We start from the raw sequence: 12,115 nt of genomic DNA, 5'->3' as shown, positions 1-12,115 counted from the left end.
TACCGTGTTTCCCCGATAATAAGGCCTATCCCAAAAATAAGCCTTCCCCTTACTGTGTAAGATTCCTCTAAAATAAGCCCTCCCTCAAAAATAAGCCCTATTGAGATTGCTACCGTAGTGAAGGTGATCCCCTGCGCTACATGCTACATTACGGTACCCTCTGTATGCACCGCCCCCCTCCGTGAAACGCATGCCACGCTCCGAGCTGCATCCAATCAGAGCTGCAGCAGTGAGCGGGTCATCCTGTTCTTCCCCAGTGATTTGCTTACTGGTGCCATTGAGAGCAGTGCCGGGGAGGAGAGCTGAGGCAGGACAACATAAGCCCTCCCCTGAAAATAAGCCCTCTGGTGTTTTTCTTTCCAAAAAAAATAATAAGACAGTGTCTTATTATCAGGGAAATACGGTATATATATACATACATGTGCATATCAATTTATCTGTCTATCTCTATATATGCCCTGCCTACAACACTCAAAGAATGGAATCCTTAACTAACAAATATTTTTAGGTCAAATATAGTAGATGAAAAATATAACTGCCTAGGGAAAAAAAAATCTGCATTTCTGTGCTTGAAGTTACCTTTCTAATGTGTTATAGAAAAAAAAATGTGTATAAGTCATTTTGAAAGACTTTAGTTTTGCTCATTATAGCCATGAAGGTTCATAGCACATCTGTTCAGAAAGCCTTCAGGTATAGAGTATCCTTCAATTTAAATTGCATTCCAACACTCACTCACACACACACACACACACACACACACACACACAGGAAAGGGGGAGAGAGAAAGGGGAAATGTCTTTGCTTCTCTGCTTTGTCCTACATCTTGCTCTCAGAAGAACTCAAAAAAAAAAAATATCCCAAGAACACAGCATCGAACTATGTGAAAATTGCCATTAGGTAATAAGGAAAATATTGTCTTAGTAGGAAACAATAATAATAGTAATCATAACAAAAACAATTTTTTTTAGCACTTATTGAATTTCAAAGCATTTTACAAATGTTTTTTTTTTTATTTTATGCTCATAAAGCTCTGGAGGTTTGGTATTCTTATTATTCCCATTTTAGAAATAATTTAACTTACTTCAATAGATATTACATGCCCATCATTATGGATTGTCTATGTGCCTAAGGTCAGATTTGATCTGTGATCCTACCAGCTCTAATGCTCTATCCATTCCTTCATCATATGCCTTCAATACTTCCTATTAGCACAATAGCTAATCCTATGGTATAGTGGATCTGGGGTGGGGGGGGGGGAGGTTGGAGCTGATAAGTCACTTAATTACCAAAGAATTATATATAATATTTCAGAAGTCCCCTGGTTGAAGCTTCTAATTGTATAAATGAAAAAAAAATGAGGTTCCAAGAGTTTAAATAAATTGCTTAGGTTTGTTCAGATAATGAAAGGCATAGGGGGGATTTCAGCCCATGTCCCTTCATTCTAAATTCAATATGCTGGGTATTGCACCACATTGAGACCCTGGTTACAATTACATGGCACAGATAAGGTCATCAGAACTCTTCAGATAATATACTTCTTCAGTACTTACAAATTTAGATCTATGCAATAAAAGATAACATCTGAAATTGAGTTAGCATTGTCTCTCACCATTTTGACTCATCTGAATTCACCTACATTTCTATAAAATGGGGAATATTCTAGCTTGATCCTCAAAAATGGTAAATGACTGAATGAAGTAGAATAGACAATTGAGGAATTACCAGAAAGAAGTAAAGATTTTATGACATCAATTTCATTTTGGCAAGTTAATATAAGGAAAGCAATTCCTAACCTAACTCCAATATTTTGTGAGATGGGAAGTTGCCACAGTGATCATTCTCTCAATCTCTTTCATCTTAAAAGTCCCTCTTTTAAGTGTTTTTCCCCTTATAGCTACAGTTAATATCACATCTTCAAATCAGGTGGGAGAGCTAAAGATACAATGGTAAAAGTACTGACTCTAGAATCAGGAAGGCCTGATTTCAAATTGGGTCTCTGAAACTTACTGTGTGACCCTGGACAAGTCACTTAATTTTTCCTTGCCTCAGTTTCCTTAATTGTAAAATGAGCTAGTGAAGGAAATGTAAAAGCACTTCACTAAATTAGCAAAGAAAACCCCAAATAGAATCATGAAAAATTAGATATTATTGAATAACAAAACTTTACATCAGTTAAAACAAAAGAAAATAAACAATCAAAATCCTTCTCACTTGATGATAGAAGTTTCCAGATATGTTTCTCTATTCTACTTTCATTAATTGACTAATAGTTTTAAAAATAATTTTAAATATGCATTTATTCTAATAGTACTAAACTGAATCTTAAAACTGTCAAATTTTGAAGTTCAAACCCACAATATCACTACCACTGCTTCTTCAAAGGTCACCAATGGTTAAGTCAATAGATTTTATAAAAGACCTTCTTTCTTTATCTCTTTGAAAATTTTCATGTTTCTTGCTATATATTGACTCCTCTCATGTTTTCTAAGATTCTGCTTTACCCTTGTCATCTTTCATCCACCTTATTTTCCTTTTTCAGTTTTCTTTTCTGTTTAATCATTCAAATCCTCACCTAGCTATTGGTATTCCTTAAATCTCTGTTCTGAGTCCCCTTCTCAGCCTACATTTTCCCATTTGAGCTTCTGAAAAGATCATTTGAATACGATCTTCATATAAATTATTCCTAAAAATATCTACATATACTAGCCCAAATTTGGCTAGAAATAATTATAAATATATTTTTATGGTTGGTTGTTTTCCTTCTTGAAAAGCACCAAAATGACAGCACTATGCTAGCGTAAAGTTATAATGTGTCCAAGTGTGGTTGATCAAACCAATTTGAGCTCAGAAATACAGTACTATAGGTCAGGAATAATAGTCCACATGAATATTTGGGGTGGATTCTCTGAATTCGTGCAGCTTGTCTTTCTTTTGAGACACTTCTATTCTGATTATTTTAATAGAGCATAGAACCTTCTCTGTTATAAGCATGCAATAATACTGAGCATCCCTTTGCCAGTGTCTGCCATGTCACACAATCAATTCCAAAGTTATTAAGAGAGACTTTGGGCGTCTCCTTGTATCACTTCTTCTGAACATGATGTGGAAACTTGCTCTGTGTGATTTCTCTATAAAATAGTCTTTTATCAAGTGTATGTTTTGCATTTAAACAATATGGTCAGTACTTCTGTGTTGCATTCTCTGAAATTGGTTGAATTCTTGGTACTTCATTTAGAGAAAGGACTTCTGTATCTAATATCTTACCCTGTCAGAGGATCTTCAGAATCTTCCTAAGACAATTTAAATGGAAATGATTCAGTTTCCTGGTATGGCACTAGTAGACTATCCTGGTTTCACAGGCATATAACAGTTAGGTAAGAGGGTGGAGCCAAGGTGGTAGAACGGAAACAGTACCTTTTCTAAACTCCTCCATGAATCCCATAACTAAACTTTAAAAAGGGAATGTGAATGGATTTTGGAGTGTCACAATCCACTCAGTGATGGAGTGTGGCAGAATCCAGCCAAGAAAAGGGCCCACATGGATCAGGGCAGGGGGAGGGTGGAGAACGTGGGGGCTGCAGCAGCTCAGACTAGAGAGCAGACTACAGTGGAGAGAGGAACCCCAGCCAGCAGACTCACCCACCCCAAGGGCAATTTGCAGGAATCTCACTAGCATCTCACTATGTGACAGGAGGATCCTTTGGAGCTGGGTAAGAGAAAGGGCAGGGCCTCAAGTAGAGACAGCAACTTCTCCTGGCGCTCTAAGCTCCCAGACTAGAAGTCTAAAAATCACCTGCCTGATATTCCAGGGGCCAGGATGGCAAAGTAAACTCAGGATACTCTGATTCCCCCTCCCCTCCCTGACCAAGAAACCCCATAGATACATGCCCCACCCAGAGTATCATCCTGAAATAGCAGAAATAGCCTCAGGTTTAGGAGTCAGGGAGAAAGGGTGTAACTGAGCCTGTAAGGAGTTGGAAGAGAAGAGCAGGAGGGTTCCAAACAATCCCCACCTCACCTGACTTGCAAAACCCTGCCTGAGCTGTAGCCCAAAGTATAGAGGCAGAAATCTGAAGCAGCCAGACCACCCCTCCCCAAAAGATTGCTCAGTAAGCCTCAGGTAATTCATGGAAAACACTGGGAATCCTGGCCTTGGCCTAAATCTAGACACTCATAGGCTACAGCACACAAAAGCCTACAACCAGGCACCTCACTTCCAGCCTGAGAAGCTTGGGTCAGAGCCCTTTGTACTTCAAAAGCAGAAATCCACTTAAAGGACAGGAAATAGGCAATTACAAAGGACCAGCACAATTTGCACAAGCCGGAAGACATTAGAATCATATTATTCTGAAAGAGAAGAATCACTTTCTAGAAACACCATGGCCTCTGTATCCACACCTGAGACCAAAGATGGACATATGAACTGGTCTCAAACTCAAAAAGAATTCCTGCAGGAACTCAAGAAATAATTGAAAAGTCAAATTAGGGAGGTAGAAGATAAATTTAAATCTACAGGGACAAAACTTTGAGTACTAATTGAAAAGTAAAATTTGTGAAATAATTGGAGAACATAGCTCCCTAAAAAAGGGCCTTCTAAAAATAACCAAAGAGAATAATTCACTAAAAATTAGAATTAATCAAATCAAAACTCAGGATTTTGTAATGTACCAAGAGTCAATCAAACCAAACATGAATATAGAAAAATGGGAAAGGAAATTAATCATATCTTACTGGAAAAACAACTGACCTGGAAAAAAGATACAGCACAGAAAACATAAGAATTTTTGGTCTACCAGAAAGCCATGATGAAAAAAAGCAGCCTTGATAACATCCTCCAAGAGATTTTAAAAGAAAACTTTCCTGAAGTCCTAGAATCAGAAGGTAAAATAGTTATCAGAAGAAATCACCAATCTCCTCCTGAAAGAGATCCCAAATTGAAAAATCCAAGGAATATAGTAGCCAAATTCCACAGTTACAAGGTTAAGGAGAAAATATTACAAGCAGTCAAAAAGAAACAGTACAAATATTGTGGAACTGCAGCCAGGCCTGCACAGGAGCTAGCAGCTTCTACATTAAAAGATCAGAGCAATTGTAATTTGATATTTCATAAGGCAAAAGAGCTAGGACAGCAACCAAGGATTATCTACCCAGCAAAACATAAGCCAGGGAGGGAATAGGATGAAGGAAAAGAGACAGATAGTAATTATTACTGTGAATGTGAATGGGATGAAATCTCCCATAAAACAGAGCAGGATAGTAGAATGAATTAAAAACCAATGTCCTACAATATGCTGTCTACAAGAAACACATTTGAAACAAAGGGATAATCAAAGGGTAAAGGTAAAAGGTTGAAGTATAATATATTATGCTTCAGCTAAATTTTTAAAAAAAGCAGGAATAGCAAGCCATATCTCAGGTAAGGCAAAAGCAAAAAACAAAAATAAATTTAATTAAAAAGGATAAGGAAGGAAACTTTATTCTTATATTTAAGTCAACCTAGAATCTATATGACCACAACTACAAAACACTTTTCACACAAATAAAGTCAGATCTAACTATTTTGAAAATCATTAATTGTTCATGTTTGGGTTAGGTTAATATAATAAAAATGACAATTTAAACTAAATTAAATTATATATTTGGTGCCATACCAATCAATTTATCAAGAAATCTACAGAGCTAGAAAAAAACAAAATTCATTTGGAAGAACAAACAGCTCAGAATATCAAGGGAATTGATAAAAAGAAATGTTAGGGAAGGTAACCTAGCTATACCAGATTTGAATCTGTACTTTAAAGCAGCAGCCATCAAAACTACTTTGTACTGGCTGAGGAATAGAGAAGTGGATCAATGGAATGTATTGGGTACATGAGACTCAGAAATCAATGACTATAGTAATCTACTGTTTGATAAACCCAAAGACTCCAGTTTTCAGCATAAAGAACTCACTATTTGACAAAAACTGCTGGGAAAACTGCAATATAGTATGGCAGAAACTTGGCATTGACCATTATCTAACACCATATACCAAAATCAAGTCTAAATGTCTGCATAATAGAGGTATAAAGGCTGATATTGTAAGCAATCTGGGAAAGCAAGGAAATTTTACCTCTCAGATTTGTGGAGAGGAGAAGATTTTATGACCATACAAGTATTAGAGAGCATTATAAAGTGCAAAATGGATAATTTTGATTACATTAAATTGAAAAGCTTCTGTCCAAACAAAGTAAATGTAACCGAGATTAAAATGGAAGTGGGAAATTGGGAAAGAATTTTAATAGCCCATGCCTCTGATAAAGGCAATTTCTTACCCTTTGAACCAGCTATACCACTTTTAGGGTCATATGCCAAAGATATCATAGAAGTGGGAGAAAGACCCATATGTACAAACATATGTATTGCAGCTCTTTTTGTATTGTCAAGGAATTGGAAATTAATGGGGTGCCCATCAATTGGGGAATGGTTGAACAAGTTGTGGCATATGAATGCAAAGAAATACTATTGTGCTATAAGAAATTCGGAGCAGATGGTCTCACATTTACCTGGAGAGGCTTATACAAACTGATGCTGAGTGAGAAGAGTAGAATCAGGAGAAATTTGTACACAATTAAAGACACAAAGCATGTTTGAGGACCAACTTTGATAGACTGGACTCTTCTCAGCAATGCATGATTAGAAGTCTGCCCCAAGACTCATGATGGAAAGAAATGTCTACATGCACAGAAAGAATTAGAAAAACTGTGTTTGAATCCAGATTCAAGCAAACTACCTATTTTTTTTTTCTTTTTCTTGTTTCATTTTGTTTCTTTTTTCCCATTGTTAATTCCATCTGATAAAATCTTTCTTTATGAACTGAAAATTTGAAACTCAAGAAAATGTGGTACTGAATCTTGCAATCTAAAAGTAAACAAACAAATTAATAAAGACCAAAATTATTAAAAAGAATAAAATAATAAAATTAAAAATAAAAAAAACATGAGGTCAGTACCATGGCTCTGAAGACCGTAAGTTTGGTATTCAGTCTAATATGTTTTCTTTCCCACATTTTCCTTCAGAGCCCCTCAAACACAGAGAGCTCTGGCAATGCATGTAGCAATCCTATCATCAATGTGTACATCACTGAAAGTACACAACACAGGTAAGTCAACTTTTCCATATCATTCAGAACTTTTCTATTTTCTATAACTGATGGTTGGATGTATGAATAGTGTGGTTGTGTCTGATGGAGCACCAACTTTTTCTTAGTGTTAATTTTTAGAACAAAATTAGCACAAGCAGCAGAGAAATTATCCATACTTTTTTGCATCTCAGCTTCAGATGCTGCACTGAGTGCACAATCATCTGAAAACATAAAAATCATGCACCAACACTCCCTCCACTTTGGTCTTGGTTTGTATGATCTTTAAATTTGAAGAAATTATCATCAGTGCAGTAGGTGAACTTGATTCAGTGTTCATCCTCACTGAAAGCATTTGATAACATGGCTGAAAACATCACTCTCGAATGCATGGGATAAAGCATAAAACCTTGTTCATGAGGATTTCTGGAAATGTGTGGCAAAATTTGGTTGCCTGTGGAAGTTCATCAGCATTATATGCCAATTTCATAATCACATGCTTGTCCAAGTTCTGGATGATGAGCAATGCTCTTGTGCCTCCCCAGTCTCCAAAGAAATGAAACAACCATATTTTGATATTTCATGTGTAAAAAATGTATATTTTCAGATGATACATATCATAAAAATCAAGAGATTAGATTTTCCAAATCCATTTAAAACATAGTGTTTCTATTATTTTAATTATTCCTTTTGACATATTATTAAAATATATGTTTCATTATCAAATGATACTTTGTAAAAATTAATCAATCACAAATTTTCTAAATTAACTTTTCAAGACAATTGTTAGAATGTCACCGTATTCCATCAAAATAGCTGTTGACTCTCATGATTAATTGAATAATGCTAAGATACATTAAAGAAATATTCCTTAAAAATTGTCAAAGAAATCTCATTAAGCTTTCATTTAATATTTGCATGACCTTATTTATCTAGGATGCACAATGTTAATTAAATAGATAATAGCTGTCAAACTGACTAAGGTATAATTGGTGTAGGTTGTATGCTATAAGCACTCAAAGAAAGTCAACAAATTTCAGTCTGGTCTATAGTGTTTAAATGAAATAGAATACATTTTTCCAGGTTATTCTAATTACCATAATATTTTGAAGAATAAAAACGTTAGATAATTGTGAAATTAAATTAAATCTTAATGAACCTTAAAAGCTAATGAAACTTCCTGTCTTTATTCTGTATCTGATTCTCTCTCCCTCTTTCTCCTAAAAGCCTCAGATGAATATTGAAATGTCATATTAAAGTCTAAGCATATATGCCACTAAAAAATCCCACAAATATACTGAAGACAAATTAGATCTCAAAAAAGTTTCTCACTTTTCCATGAAGGGATAAAGCTACAAAATAATTTGTTCCCAAAGAAAAAAAAATTGAAAGCAATGTTTATGAAGTGTCTCCTTTGAAAATTTATGTCAAATGCTTTGATTTTTACCAGGAAAACTTGAAAAAAAAATCCACATTTTTGTGAATGAACTCCAAGAATAATTTGATTATATTTTCACAAAGATGTTTTGAGTAGTTTTTCAGTAAGTTTACTCTAATACTGCAAACATAATTGAAGACCTTTGGCCACCACTTCCACTTCCCCCACCCCCACTGGAGTTCCTTTACATAAATATGATTCAATAATATGTGACTTTTGCAAACACATATTTGGTCTAGAAAGTAAATGACAGCAAAAGGAAAGGAATTGAAACTCATCTGATTAATATAAATGAAAAAAGAACCTGGATGAATAAAAGTTCTTAACCTTTTACAATCAATATTAGATCTCAGTTAAGAATGGGAAAAAAGAAACAAAACTTGACTAATCAATTTGAGTATAAATTTGGAGCAGAATTTTTATCACATACATTCTGTTTTATCCTTATCTAGGTATAATAAAGATTCTTTTCAGTTAGTATAAATTGACATTATTATACCAGCAGTGTTCTCATAACAAAGTCATTTTGTTTATGACAATTTTCAACTTTTCTTATACCTCCTTATTTTCAGTGATGTCCATGTCATATCAAACTTGCTGAGAAATGAAATGATTCTATATACTCATTAGCATGGCTAATAGTCTTCTAGCTGTTTCCACATATCACAAGTGAAAGGAATGACTAGCATTTACTGGCTAAACAGTGGCATCAAAAATGATTCTGTCCAGTATCATTTAATAACCTGGCTAAGTAGCTTTTGCTTACAGAAAAAAATAAAGTAAGAATGAATTGTAATATTTGAAGTAGCTACTATTATGCTCTTTTTATTTTATCTCTTTTCTATACTGATATTGGTAATAGATGTTAACATTTATCTTATTATTATTTTCTATTTTTTAGTTGCCTGTTGTACAAAAGTGATTTCTAGGTACTATATTATACAATATAGCATAACCTCAAGGGTTTTGCTATTCATAATTCAAGGAGTCAGCTTTTAAAAAGGCTATTGACAAGGAAGTGTGAGTGGTCTAGAGGAGGGTAATCAGGACAGTAAGAGAGTATGAAATCATGTCACATGAATATCTTTGAAATACCTGAGGCTATTTATGAAACTCAGAGAATATTTGTCAGGGAGAAGAAAAAGGACCCAGAATGCCTTTTTCCAGAGCAGAAAATTAAGATCCATGGGGAGAAGTTGCAGAGAGGCATATGTTGATGAAATCTGGGAGTTTTATAGCAGTTACAGCTGTTAAAAATGGAATAGAATATTATAGTTGAGTTGATTTTGTTTGTGCAGATAATTGATCAATCGAATTTATTAAAAAAAAAACTTATTTTTTTCCCTCCTATGAACCTTTCTGTTCCTTGCTTGGTCGAGAACTCTACCCCATACATACTTTTGTTTTGAGGACTTGTGTAAAGAGCTTCCTCTTCTACTTTACTTTTTATATAATATTACCAAGATACCTTCTGCCACTGTCTTACAAAACCATGAAATTATACTGCTGAGAAATAACGTAAATTTAGATTACATAACTTCAACCAAGACAAACTTTCTCTAACTCTCTCTCTCTCTCTCTCTCTCTATATATATATATATATATATATATATATATATATATACATATATATATGTATATATATATATGTATAGTTAACTTGCTAACTACTCAAGAAGGTACAAAAGTTTTATCCCTTCTTAAACCACTAATGGTTCCCTGGCACCCAAATATGATTAGGAACGTTCCCTCATATTCTTTTCTGCTGATTTCTATCACTTTTGTTCATTTATTTCTTTACCTCTTATTTATTTTGACAATACATTTTTTCAGATGTTTTGACTTCCAAATTCTCTTACTCTCCATGTACCTCAACAACCACTGAGAAGGCAAGCAATACAATTACAAATTTATATTTGTGCAGTTATGCGTAACTTATTTCCCTATAAGCTATATTTCATAAAAAGTAGAAACACAAAGAAAATTAAATGCAATATGTTCTAATCTACACTCACACTTCATCAGATCTCTCTCTGGAGGTAAATAGCATTTTTCAGTATGTATTCTTCTCCTCATTTTTTCAGTATGTATTCTAAAGAAATGTCTTGAATAATTGTGTTACTCAATTTATACAAGTTTTCACACTTGATCTTTCTTAAAATAGTTTTGTTTCTTGTACAATGTTCTCCTGATTCTTGTCATTTCACTTTATCCACTTCATACAAATCTTCTATGATATTTCTAAACGGCACTACCATCTTATAGCCCAATTGTCAACGATGACAATAATGTAGCACAACTTCTTCCACCATTCCTCATTTGATGACCCTCCCCTCCAATATCAATTCTTTGCCAACGCAAAAAGAGATGGCATTATTTTTTGTGCAATTATGTCTTGTCCCCTTTTCTATAATTCCTTTGGGATATAGACTTAGCAGTAATATTGTTGGGTTCATATCGTGTGGATAATTTTGTAGCCCTTTTATAATAGTTCCAAATAGATCTACAGAAAAACTGGATAAGTTTGCAGCTCTATCAATAGTGCATTAGTATACTTATTTTTCCACATCCCCTGTAAGATTTATTAATTTTCTTTTCCATCATGTTAGCCACTGTGATAGGTATAACGTAGTATCTCAGAGTAGGTTTAATCTCAGCAAGAGAAAAAATAGAAATAATTAAAAGAGATTAGCAAGGAAAGTATAACTTATTAAAAAGGAAATACAGACAATGAAGCAGTATCAATACAAAACATATATGTACCAAATGGAATAGCATCCAAATTGTTAAAGGAATGTTTAGTGAATTACAGAAAAAGAAAAATTGAAAGTAAACCTATTCTAGAAAGGAACTCAAATTTTCCCAATCACAGGTAGATAAATGTAATTATAAAATGGGCAAGAAAGAAATGAAAAAAAATGAATAGAATCTTTCAGAAATATATAGGAACCTGACCAAAATTTTAAAGCTAATGAATGTCAGAATTACAAAATATCAAAAGAAAAAAGTAGATTAGAAAGTATTTGAGATATATTAAGTACAGAATATATTTGAATTTAAGAAAAGCAAAGTAGATGACTCAATTTAAGTGTAATAAGTGAAGAAAATCCTTATTGTCATCTCCAAGTTATATTACCTTCATAGAAACTAGTATACTTTCTGCATTTCTTGTGTAATTTCAAATTGTATCCTATATTAAATGTATTAGTAACCTACAATTTGTATTTTACCTTAGTGAAATACAAGCTTTTTGAAGCCCAAATATGTTATTCTATTTCACCTTGTTCCTTGTTTCTCTAGTTTTCATATAGTCTTATGTATAGTGAGTAGTCAGTAAATATTTACTGAATTTCATGACTTTTCTTAACACTATTTATTACATGTGTATTACTCAGAAAATTTTGCTATCCTGTGTTTCCCAGGAATTTAATTCATTTAGGGTCAGAATGCTTTCCTAGGCAGAACTAACAAGTCCACACATATATGACTATTTTTCATTAGTAAAACAGAAGATATATATATATATATATATATATATATATATATATATATATATATAT

This window comes from Petaurus breviceps, unplaced genomic scaffold (genome assembly GCF_028583685.1).
Source record: "Petaurus breviceps papuanus isolate PSGF00001 unplaced genomic scaffold, PetGlider_PUasm1.0 90849, whole genome shotgun sequence".
Lineage (NCBI taxonomy): Eukaryota > Metazoa > Chordata > Mammalia > Diprotodontia > Petauridae > Petaurus > Petaurus breviceps.
This window is presented reverse-complemented; position numbering follows the sequence as displayed.